Below are 13599 nucleotides of genomic sequence, written 5' to 3' on the forward strand. Positions count from 1 at the left end.
TCAGCTTCTTGCTGTGCTCGGCTTATACGTATGAAAGTCAGTTGATCGCGCCCAGTCACTAGCACTTGGTCCACTACTGATTCCCCTGTCTTGCATGAAGGTTAGTAAAGCAAGAGAACCTTCATTGAAGACTGAGATTTTCCAAATAAGTTGGTTCAAACTCTCATTGCTGTTCTGCGTGAAGCCTCCGACACATCGCTCCAGGAGAGCATCTTTGCTCAGGTCTTCATAGATAGGCTTGATAGCATTCAAAACATCCTCGGGAAGAGCACTGTACGTGTGTTTGAACGAATTCAATGCATTAGCAGCTGCAGCTTTTTGCCATTCGCACCACGAGTTCGCGTCGCTCGGGCATTTTTTATGCTGTGGATTCTCGTCCGTCGAACTGTAGTGAAAGAACGTTGCCCAGATAGCATTCTTCATATTTTCCATGGAATCAGAGTAACGTCTAATAGCCAAACCGTTGTATACCGTCAGTTTATCAATCATTTTAGCCGTAAGCTTCCCTTTACCAGACAGACTCTTTCTTTTGATCTTCTTTTCAGCCTTAGTTTCAATATCGACAACGGTATTTTTGACTATTTCACGTAGACGAGTGCCCATTCTTTTTTGAACATGTCCTACACATTCTTTTCTCACTATTGAAAAATCATCACCATAAGGTTTAGAATTCACTAACCCGGAGTAAGCTTTAGAGTCACCGTCGCCGATATATAGTTGCGATATCGTACACCATTCTTTACCGAGCGTTGAAAGATGGTTTTTATCGCTTCGACCTCCATATTTCCAGTTGCACCAGTATGATCTGCCCGACACTTTCCAGCACTTACATGAGCTTCGTGCCACTCTTCGTATTCGGCAGAGTTTAATTTATGTTCTCAAGTTTTACATTCATAGCAGTATGAACTTTTGACGAAAATGTCAAGAACTTTGCCTGTAAAGTAACCGATTAACGAGGTAACGCCGAATAAAGATAAGAAGCCTCTTTTTTTCCATGTTCACAGTCGAGCGCATTTTTTTCACGCAATCATTGGTCACGTCGGTGTTGATAAAAACCTGCTAGACAAATCCATCAAGCCGCAGAACTTTTCACAGTCAACTAATCCAAGGCCTAATATCCTCGTCACGAAAACAAACCGATAATTAACTGCGAAAATACCAGAGTTTATTCTTGCACTAGACGAAACATTTGTAATATGTTAACGGCATTCGCACCACACTTTCATGTTAAATCCAAGGCCTTCTTTCTTAGTCGAATGAAAATTTACTTCTCCATCACATTTCACACACTTCACTAGCGTAGCAATTGTTGAAAAGACTAGTAAAAAATCAATTATCCTATAATGCTTTTCAAGATCCTCCGTAACTTGATCTTCAACGCTCACTTTTATTTTTTTAGCTGACGCGCTACTTGTTGAAATGCCTTCGTTTTTACGTTTTTGCGGAGGTACAATTTTTCTAGGTCGATATAATCTTGAACCAGCTGATTGTCTATCAGATCTTGAAATCTTTTTAAGCATTTTAGTAATAATTTAACACAAAACTTAATGAAAACAGAGCCAAAATGATGCGAAAATAGGAACGCACGTGTACGTCTGCTCCATAGAATATTTACTGCTATACTAAATTTTATACTCTACACTGACAAAATATACAGTACAGGTATAAGGAGGTTTGCACTTAAGTCGAAATTTCTATAAATAGATCTGGGGGGGGGTAAGATTAGGTATTATATAGAGAGGGAAACATCTGCCAGGTAACAATAGCACGCTCGGGTCGGGTAGGTAAGTCCTTCACAGTACATACGCGTTCATGAATACCCTCAGCGTAGCGCGAGCGAGTGGCGCGGCATCGTCCAGTGTCGAACGCTTCAGGAGGATGAAAACCCCGCGTCCATCGATCACCAACGGAGACCGTCAGAAGGAGAAGGAACGACAGGTGACAGTCGAGAAGGGAGGAAGAGAGCGGCTACCAACAACCAGCGTGAAGTGCTACCGATGCAGAGGAGTAGGGCACCTCTCGAGGCGATGCCGTATGCTCGAAAAGAAGAGTGATATTAGTAAACAGACAAATATTCTCGATCGTATGTGTTAGAAGATAGATGTGTGTACATCTGTATTGTACGAGCGAGGAATGAAAGAGAGGCAGAACAGGAAAACGTCACGAGATGAGCGCATCGCGTATGTATCGAATGAATGAATGTGCGGTGTTCGTTAATACTTCTAGTTATTATGTTAATTATTACTTTAACAGTATGGAATCTGCGCGAGATTTGTACGAAATTAACATATATGTCAACGGAAAGCGAGTAGAGAGTCCATATATCTCGGGTATTGCAACGAAAGTTATCGCGGATGCACTGCTTCGAATATTCGTGAATGAACGGTGATGGCGAACAAGGTGGCTCGCGCGACGATCACGATTCAAAACGCGAAAGCCGACGTAGACTGTAATGTAAGTTTAAATCGTCATTATATTGATGTTGTGCATAGCTTTTGATTTTATCTATTCAATTTATACACGTTTCAACATTCGCCCATCGTCCAACTTTATAGTTGTCTGGGAGATAGTGACAGTAATGGTTAAACAATTTCATTAGCATTTATTTTAATATTATTCTATTACTTTAGTGTCACAAATAACGAAGATGGTTATACGCGTGGAATAAGATGCGAGAGGACCGTCTCAATTATGTAAGAAAGCATAGTGTCGTTGAATAGAATCATTAACGCTGAATTTTTTTTTATGAATTATGAACATCATAAAATGTCCAGAAAACCCGGACTGTCACCTTTCCGGCGTGATAAAATGCTCTGCTTGCGAACAGCGCCTATAGTCGCTCGACTAGAGTCGCTTTTCATTTGTTATCAACAACTCCCCAATAATGCACGTTCAATCGTTTTCTTTCGACGCACTGGCAGCATACGTTTCTTGTTTAGAGTTTTTTTTTTCACAAAAATCGAATATAATATCCATAAATTGTCCATCATGGACAAATTGACGAATATGGTCTGCGATGATGGAACTGTCATCAGATTCTAAACATTCTGAAATTTTTGAACAAATTGGATACAAAGGTAAAATACAAAATAAAAATACGTATCACAAAAGACTCCTACTGTCAAGTAGCTCGGAATCTAATTCCGAAAACATGGAAGAATTACCAGAAATTAATCCACTGGAATTTCTTTGGAGCGCACAATATTTGATTCCAAAAGTTTTTAATTTTGATGAAAATCTACCAGAAGTTAAAGCAAATATTGACGATAAATCGTCAACCATTCTCCAATCTTTCAACTTTTCTCTTCCGAAAATATGCTCAAACATATAATGAGAGAAAGTGACAAGTGTTATACTCCGAAAATTTCACACAGTAAGTGCTCACGATTAATTGCATGGAAAAATACAACAGTAAACGAAATGTATCGATTTTTTGCTCTATCGATGTTAATGTGAAGAGTAATGAAATTGTCAATAGAGGAATATTGGTTAACCGATGAATTAATACGAGCGGAAAATTTTCCGAGAATCATGAAAAAAAGGAACAGATATATATCTCGTTTACAAATGCTGTACTTTTACGATAGCAATGAGACAACAAATTGAGATGCGCTGATAAAGATACAGAGCACCATCGATAGACCGCGAAATTCCTTTTCACGAGCATCTTATCCGTATCAGCATTTATGCATCGACGAAAATTTGCTACTTTCTAAAGGACGACGTTTTTGCAAGCAGTTTATTCCTTCAAAGCGAAGTAGATTTGGGATTAAGTCGTTTGTTATCTGCAACTGTCGTACCGGATATATTGAAGATTTTATTGTCTATTGTAGAGCACGTACGGATATAACTAACAATAATCATTTAGCAGAAATTGGCAAATCAAGGGATATTGATGGAACCGTATCTGAATAAAGGTCATGTTTTGGTCACCGATAGCTGGTACTCAAGCCCGGCTTTATTTTCCCTTTTACGTCAAAACAAATGCATTTGGAACAGTAAGGAAAACCAGACGTAGAATGCCTAATATATCTGAAAAATTATGCAAAGGCGAAGTTGCGTTTCAATATACGGGTAAACTGTTAGCACTAAAATGGATGAACAATGGAGAATTGCTAATGTTATCAAGCTATTATCATTCTGCTGAGTATGTAGAAACAAAGAAAAGTGATGTTAAAACGGGAATACCAATACTGAAACCAAGTGTAATAGTAGATTATAATTGCATCATGGGAGCAGTCAATGAAACTGACGTGATTCTAAATTCCATTAATACTGTTGGGAGAAGTCTGAAATTGTACAACAAAATTCTTTGCTCACGTGCTTGATCTTTCGATTTACCATATTTACACACTCTACAAAATTACGTCCAAAAGGAATATAACATTTGCGAAGTTTCATTCATGCCTGATTCGAGAAATTCTACTAAATATCCAAATGAAAATACATGTAGCAATAAATCTGGAAGCCAAACTGCATCCAAAGATAATTTCTTACGAATGGTTTCAAGATACTTTCCATCAAAATACATCAATCCAACAGGAACGCGGCAAAACGGTTGGCGGAAATGTGTGATTTGCAGGAAACACAAAATGCGAGCCGAAACAGGATTCCAATGTAAAGACTGTAACGTTGGATGATGCATTGAACTATTGCTTTGAATTATATCATACGAAAAAAAAATTATTAAAGATTAAAGAAATTGAACTAATGCTACGCAGATGACATGCAGTCATCAAATTCAGGAGGTACCCAACATCCTATTGGATTATTTCTTATTTATATTTTTTAAAAAGTAGGTACATAATTTAAACAAAGTACGTTCCTTAACTTTTGTCAAGAAGTGCTATTTCGTTCACCCGATTCAATATTAATTGTAGATCTTACATGGATATAATAGAAAGAAACATATTGTATTTTCATGTATGAACTGTTATCTCCTTATATTATTTTTAATTTTATCCAACGTATTTCAGGAGATAAAAGGTACACAGTAACTTACAAGTGATCATAATGTTTTTTAACTTTTGTCAGTAAGTATGTACATATGTACATAACTGAACATGTGTTGAGAAATGTTAAGTTGGTATGATCACTGGTTGCTACAAGCTAAGTTGGTACGACTTCTAACGACGATCATTTGTCTTAGAAGTCGACCACGTTGTTCTATTGACTTGGAGATTCCTGTGTGGTAAGACGTGTTATAAGACTGAATTATCAGACTGAAATATATTTGAGAAAACGAATCTAAGTGAATCGTTATTTTATAAACCCAAAACCTTATTAAATAACACATGTATCATTTAATCGGATATGACTTGTTTGATATTTGTTATGCACTTTCCATGCTACATTGGCACGCCTTCTCTTGATAATTATGAAGTCTTTCTGAAAAGGTCGCAACAATCCTGCAAGTCAGAAATTACAGCAAATCCTACAGATAAGAGTATTTATAAATTATCATTGAGAAATGTTGAGGTTTTATCTCAGAATAGAGAGAGGAAATGCGTGGATGAATGCATTATAGGATTTCCTTATCAGAAATATTGGAAATTAGGATTTCCAGTGATTTCTATATGATAATTTATTGATAGATGGATTTATTACAGTGGTTTAAACAGAAAACAATGATTATTTAACGTGAACTTAATGCCGTTAGGCCTATCGAAGTTTTCCGACCCTTTTGGCTTGTCGGCACTTGCGCATTATCGTCGACATTGTGCGTGTGTCGTCGATCTTTCCGCGGTACTACAATAGAGAGAATCGTTGTGCCACGACCGATGAACGTGCCACGTAAATTTTAAGGGTTGATTGATAAATAGGTGAATCGTAACACAACTATTAATTTTGTTTTAATTAAACTTTATTATGAATTCAGCAAGCACAATGTAATACACACTGAATTAATATAAATCACAATTCACTCCAACCACGTTATGTAAGACTTAGTTACACTGATACGTTAAGTACGCGACTGTTATAAGGGTAGAGACCGGTAAAGATATGTTGACTATTCTGAGGATACAGAATAAGTGAGTTTTACTGACGATACTGTGTCTGAGGAAGTGGTGTCTAGGGATGGGTGTGTCTAAGGACACGGGACTATTGATGGGACACGGGACGGATTTGTTGATGACAATTTTGGTTAAGGAAGTGAGGGCAGTAGACACCATCTCCGATTGGGTAATAAGACGGTTGGTGGACCAAGAAGCGTTTTAGCCGCCCTCGCGAGAAAGTTGCTAACGGAACATACCAGATGTGAAGAAAACTAACTTTCTATGCTAACACGTAGTAAACAATAAACGTAAAAGGAAGACAAGAGATACTCGCTTGGTCCGAAGGACCTTAAGTATGAAAATTCCAAGACCCCTGGTGGGTACTTAAGACTATTGAGGGTACGCGCCAAGGATGTGCAGACACCTGGGTGTCATCCTGTCCGCGGTGTGTGGTCTGGTCTCTGATGTGAATTGACGTTACAAACGAGTCGCGTTTGTCACACGCTTAAGAAGACCACCCGCTCAGAAACAGTAATAGGATAGGCTAGACATCCTGCATACCACAGCCATCGAAATAATAACTAAATAGTAACGGAATAGGCGCCTCTGAGATACACCAGACGATAACAGAGGGACTAAAACCTCAGTATAAAAACCCTACAAAATAAGCGTTCACCCCAGTCTATTAAAACATTTTGACCAAGTCTCTTGTAACACTTTGAATCATTCTGTTCTAACACTTTGGACCGTCACTCTGTTGGATTTTCATAATAAATTCTATTATCATATATAAACTTCAATTTTTTCACCTTATTCATGAAACGTTCGAATTGCGACGCGAGGAGATCACCGGCGATCTATCGGTTTCGTTATTTCTTGTGTCTCCGACGTGACACGTTCGTCGCTAGTTGTAGCTTTCGCAGGACTAAGAAAAACTAAACACTAGAGAAGATGTAGAGTGTTCCTAGGAGTGAGATTCACTTCAGCAAGAAATACCGAGTTGCAACATATCTTAAATATCAGATGCTAAAGAAACAAAATTCGCTACAGACCATACTGTTTATTACTTCTCAAATATTTTTCAAGATTGTAACTCAAAATAAGCCACTCTTTACAGCCTTACTGCATGTTTTATTATTGATTTTGTTGTCAATCTATACGCTGTCTACCGTGCACCTGTCCAAGTAACAAGGACTAATATTCACTAATTGCAAAACAAAGAAGTCTAAAAATTATTTAAGTGGTCAATTATATTTTGCGGTAATGGTTTTGTTTAACGATTTCACGTATTGTTCATACAAAGCATCAAATTAAAAGTATATATTAAACGTATAAAAAATATAGGTAAAATTAAAAACATTAAAATGACTACAGATAAATAACACGATTTGAACGTTTTTTTTAAATTTATTTATTTATTTAAATTTTACAATTTGTCCAGTAGGACATTTGGTAAAATATTATATCTTAGTAGTGTAATAATATAACATGTGGGTGGCTACCCCCAGCGGGGTACCATCTTCGTGTTTGTTAGGTTATGTCCTTTGTAAGATCTGTTGGGTGTTTCCTTTTTAGTCTTCTTTCTAAGCTTGATGTGTTGATCGTTTCCGCTGCCAGCCGGTTCGGGTACGTTGCTATTCTTTCTCTGTACCTTCTTGCGCATCTGCTAATCTCCTCCTTGACCGTTGGTATTCCAAGGTCTTTCCGTATGTCTTCATTTCTGACGTACCATGGTGCGTTTACTATTGTTCTGAGCTATTTTGCTTATATGGCTCATTGCTGCTGTTCCCCATAGTGGTATTTCGTACGTCCAGACTGGTTTTATGATCGTTTTGTAAATTTTTAATTTATTTTCTATGCTTAGTTTGGATTTTCGACTTGGTAACCAATGCATTTGTCTCCTTGCTGTCTGTATTTTGTGTATTATTGATTTAATATGCTGTTTCCATGTGAATCGTGTATCTAGGTGGAGTCCTAGGTATTTGACTTGCCTTGTTTGTGTTATGTGCGTGCCGTTAAGTATAATGTTTGGTGGTAACTGTTTTCGCAGTGTGAATGTAATGTGGTTGCATTTATCGGGGTTTGTTTTAATTTGTTTATCTTGAAGTCACTTTTCTATTTTCGTGATATGTTCTTGTAGTAATGTGACTACTGTTACAGGGTTAGTGTGCCTGACTAGTACAGCTGTGTCATCCACAAATGTCAGTATTTTACTATTGGAAGTTGTTGGTATGTTGGCCGTGTATAGTGTGTATAGCATTGGTCCTAGGACGCTTACTTGCGGAACCCCTGCCTTGATGTCTTTAACTTCAGAGTGTGTGTCTTTAATTTTTACTACAAAGGTTCTGCTGCTTAAGTAAGATTTTAATAAATGGTATATTTGTTCCGGGAATTGTTTTCTGATTGTTTGTAGAAGGCATTCGTGGTTTATTTTATCGAATGCCTTCTCTATGTCCATAAAGAGGGCTGTACAGTATTGCTTGCCTTCTATTGCTGTTATTATTTCATTAGTGAGTCTGTGCATTTGCTCTATCGTAGAGTGTTTGTTTCTGAATCCAAATTGGTGATCTGGTATCAGTTGATCCTTATCTATTATTTGTATTAAGCAGGCGTAAATTATTTTTTCTAGTATTTTGGATAGTACGGGAAGTAGTGAAATTGGTCTGTATGATGCTGTTTGGTGTGGGTCTTTGCCTGACTTAGGTAGCATTTTGATCTGTGCTAGTTTCCATAGTTTAGGATAGTATTGGATTCTTAATATTGCATTGTAAATTATTGTGATTAGTCGTACCGCTTTTGGAGGAAGGTTATTTAGGATTTTACCATTGATTAGGTCGATTCCTGGTACTTTATTGTTTTTTGTTTTCTCGATTATGTTTCTAATTTCTTGTGCTGTTGTTTTAGGTATGATGTAGTGTTTGTCAGTTGAGGTACTAGTGGTTATTGCATCCTCGTCGGTATGACAATTGAGGTTGCTGTTATTGATATTATGTGATGTAAATATGTTACTTAGGTGGTTGGCAAATTCTTCCGCTTGTTCTTTGTTGCTTCTTGCCCATGTGTTATCTGCTTTTCTGATTGCTGGGACTAGTTTTATTGGCTTCTTTATCTTTTTTATTGCTTTCCATAGGGAGTAGTTGGTGTTCTCGTGTGCGGATAGTGACTCTATGAATTTTGTAAACTCGTTGTTGTTGTGTTCTTTTATTTTGTTTTTTATTTCCTTTGCAAGTTTATTTAGGTGTTTTTTATTTTCTTTTGATCTATGTTTATGCCATTTTGCTTTCGCTTTTCTTTTTTCTCTAATTTTTTCGAGGATGTCTGGCGGAATTGTTTTTGTTTGTCTATTTGTTGATTCAGGTATGGTGGTTGCCCATGCTGCTTCCTGAATAGTTTCTGTAAGTATTGTAAGCTTGTTTGATGTGTTCAGGTGTTTTCAATGGGATGTTGCAGTTGATTTTGCCCTCAATTATTTCTTTAAATATTTGCCAATTGGTGGTTTTATTGCATAGTGTATCTGAATTGTTATGAAGTATTGGTTTGTTTCTGTATGTAATTATTATGGGTGTATGGTCGGAGCTAAGCTCGAGGCTGGGTGCTATATTTAGTTTATTTGCGTTTAGTCCCTTTGTAACTGCAAAATCAAGTAGGTCAGGTATTTTGCTCAGGTCTGTCGGCCAGTATGTCGGTCTTCCTGTGGATAATATATTGAGGTTATTGTTTCTAATGTATTTTTCCAAGGTTTTACCTCGAGATGTAGTAATTCTTGATCCCCATAGTGTGTGCTTTGAATTGTAGTCTCCCGCTGCGATATACTTGTCACATAAATGTTGAAAGTACTCTTTCCACTTTTGTGATGTAATTTTGTGTAGCGGTGGTACATATACTGCTGACAACTGTAAATGATTGCTGCTAGTTTGTACTGTAACGGTGGTTGCTTGTACATGTTCCTTACTGACTTGGCTGTGTAAGTGATGTTTAATGTCGCTTTTTATTATTACTGTGGTCCCTCCGTGTGCTTTTCCTGAGGGATGCTTGGTATCATAAATGGTGTAATACGGTACTTTTATATAACTTTTTGTAGTGAAGTGTGTTTCTGATACGAGTAGTATATGGATGTTATTGCTGTACAGTTGTATTGTACTGTATGTTTTAGTTTCTAGGTCCCTTTGTTGTAGGCCGTTAGAGTTCCAGGCTGCTATTTTAAGCGTGTCCATTTTTATTTCTTATTTTTTGCTCAGCATGGTTTATAAGTAGTTGTAGCATAACTGTTATTTGTTCCGTTTGCTGTCTGAGGACTGCGTATTTTCTCTTATCATTTTTGTAAGTATTTCAGTGCTTTTGATGGATTGTTTTAGTAGTTCTTTGATTTTAGTAGCGTCTTCGGTGTTGTTGCTTTGACTCTTATTGTTAATGGGCGTTGCTTGCCTAATGTTTTGGGTCACTTGCGCGTGGCTTCGGTTTCCTTGGAGGTCTGTGTTTTCTGTTTATAGCTTTTATTTCATTTTGTGCTTTCAGTGTTGCTTTGTTTTCCGTTGTATTTTGTTGCTGTTGGTAGTTATCGACTGATCTATTGCGAAGTGGTGGAAACAGTTTACGTTTATAGCTGGCTGGGTGGTTTCCGTTACAATTGTAACATCTAACTTCCTCAAATTTTCCTGTGTATGGGCAGTGTGTTGTTAAATGGTTTTGTTGCACATTTAACACACGCCGGGCTTCTATTGCAATAGTTTTTTATGTGTCCGTATTGTTGGCACCGCATGCATTGAGGTATTTCTTTTTTGTAGCGTGGTGGTTCCACTGTTACTATTGTGTTTAGGATTTTTTTAACTTCGTATATTTCTTTATTGTTGGTTCCCGGTTCTAGTTCAATTAGGAATAATGGTAGTGGTTGTTTAGTATCATACCTGGTCATATTATTGATTGATCTTGTTTTATGACCAATTTTTTTTAGTTCCTCACTTAATTTTTTGTGTTAATTTTTGGATGTAATCCTCTTATAACTATTTTGTAGCTCCTTTCCGTTTTGAGCTGGCACGTGTGGTATATAGGATTTTTTTTCCTTTAGTTCATTTATCACTTTCCTATAACTTTCTGGGGAGTTTGGATTTTTACTTGTTCTGATTTTGTACTCAACAAATACTGGTGGTGGTTTTGTAATGCGTGTTGGTTGAGTTGTGATTTTGCTTGTTGGGTCATCGTCTATTTCTTCCGTTAGCGAGCTGAAGGAGTTTCTTAATAGTAATTCTTGCAGCCATCGCTGCTATTTTGAATCTAGATTTCCTGTTATGTTTCTTTTTTTATTGTAACTCGCCATCCAACTCTTCCAGCTTCCATCCTGTTGAGTTGTTTCTTTATTAGTTTCCATATCGACTTCTATTGTAACCGAGCAGCCCTGTTCTTGATTTATTTGTTGACTTGGTTTTGTTATGTCTGTTGTTTTATTTATGTAGTATTGTTCGTCTTTGTTGATTATCTTTATTGCTGTTATTTTCATTTTCTGTTTCCTTATAGTCTTCTTAATAGAAGACACGGATTTCCACCATTTAGCTATGGGCGTTGCCGTTCGTGTCTTTCTCTGACTCACTTGCCGCACTTTTTCTGAAGCACTGAGCACTGCTGTTCCACGTCCTTTTAGCTCGGCTGTTCGGGCAGAACTGTGATTTGAACGTGAAATTAAAAATTCATAATGCATTTTAATATTTCTTTACAGTGTGGCATCGTTCGATTATAACTTTATTTAGTCATAATTGATAGTCTAACTCTTTAATTAATTTTAACACCACTGAATTGGTGTATTTTATTATATACTGTACTTTATAAAATCAGAAAAGCGCCACAATTAATTGGGAACAAATCCAAGTAAACAATAGCTGATAATATAAATAACTAATAAAAAACAAGAAAAGAAAACACGTTGCTAAAGTCAGAAAGAGAGATCTTCCCGTTCGATCGCGAAGCGATGTTCTTTACAGACGCGCGAAATCACTGTTCTGTTGCATAAGTGTTAATTAATTACAATTCATATTAATCAATATTCAGGTCCAATACAGTCGCAGTGATATAGTATTTATTTACCACCAATCTTAAAAAAATGTTAATAATAAATTTAAAAGCCGTCTGTTATATGTTTATATATGCATTATCGAGCCAATCTTAGCGGTACTGCAAGGCTAGGACGACTCACGATAGAGGCGAAGCAAGCTCCTATCCTCCGTCAGATTCCAAAAATCAGTTTAATATTCTGACTTCCCAATGGGAAGTGTATCAGATATTAAGCTGATAAGAACAGATACTACACTTTGATCTTAGCCATAAGGCCGAGAAGCGATAACAATTTCAACTTTGTCTACGAATATAACCTCTCTATCTCCTAAATTTTCCAGCGAGAAACGGCACCTTGAAAAAACCATCTAGCGGTGGTATCTTCAAATACTCTAGCCTGATCTTACTGTACTGACATTTAGCGACTTTCCGCGTATAGTCTATTCCGTCCGCGAAGCGTGATTTTCCATCTTCTTATATGCTATGAACAACGTCGATCTTTTTGTGATGGCAAAATTACAAGAGTATCCTGAAGCTCAAGTTTGTAGACGATGAAATTCATTTTAATATTCGTTTAAATCTCATCCTATATTTTGCTCGCAGACTTTGGTAACAAAGCGTGCCTTTGATCCTTCTTCCTATTTTGTGTCTAATTTCGCAAAATATTAGCTCTCTAACGAAATTAACTATAGATAAGTCATTTAAGTCTCAGTCGTAGAACCGCGTCTCGGAAACTGCGAATCTGTCATCGTAGTGTAGTATCGTAAATATAATAATATTAGTTTATTAATAATAAATGGATTACACAGAAAACAATGGTTATTTAACATGAACAAATCCTGACAACGTATTATGATTAATTTACAACTCTCGTCAACACAGATTCAACTCTCTCTCAACAACGCTAACAACACTATCTCGACAACGCAATCCGCGCTCTCTGGCTTCTCAACTCAAACTGCCGTTAATTCGTCTATGCCTCTTAGCAACTCTTTGTCTTTTGTCTTATATCTTTTGTATAAGCCCCATTATGCACACGCTCAGCAACCGCTCGTTCACAATTCGTACGACACCCCGCTAAGCTCTTCGACCGCGTTACTACAGTAGAAATAGTCTAATCTTTTTTATATCAAACGTTGTCTGTGTCTTACATTTTCCATGTCCCGCACAAAGTTGTACACTTTATCACAAAATTTTCAAACGTAATTGCAGATTAAGATATAATACAGTACATAAAATTGTATCTATTCCCGAAGGCAATTTGAACCCCGTAGTACTTTTCTTGATAATTGTGCATCTTTCTTCTAATCGAAACAAATAAAGATAATAAAACTATAATACTTGATAAAGTGCACCGTGAAATCTTTGAAAAGTTAAAAATATATTTTGTATAAAAATAAAATATTTGCACAAAATATTAGTACATTTGATTGAAATTGTTTGACTGTTATTCACTTAATTAACTACTATTTACATTAGGAATTATGCAGGTAAAGGAATATCATAATGGAAACGCACATTATTATAGTAACTTATGGATCTTAGAGTAAGGACAAGTAAT

The 13599-nt window shown here is 36.7% G+C and overlaps 1 non-coding gene and 1 pseudogene across 1 annotated transcript; both read right to left on the bottom strand.

Annotated features, from left to right (window-relative positions):
• On the bottom strand, positions 1-987 carry LOC138188366 (uncharacterized; annotated as a pseudogene).
• An 11146-nt stretch (positions 988-12133) lies between these two features.
• On the bottom strand, positions 12134-12325 carry LOC138188563 (U2 spliceosomal RNA). The gene has a single exon (XR_011175552.1). It is a non-coding gene; the product is annotated as a U2 spliceosomal RNA (small nuclear RNA).
• Positions 12326-13599: the final 1274 nt, after the last annotated feature.

Source organism: Bombus flavifrons, chromosome 16 (genome assembly GCF_040668555.2).
Source record: "Bombus flavifrons isolate JBK064 chromosome 16, iyBomFlav1_principal, whole genome shotgun sequence".
Taxonomy (NCBI): domain Eukaryota; kingdom Metazoa; phylum Arthropoda; class Insecta; order Hymenoptera; family Apidae; genus Bombus; species Bombus flavifrons.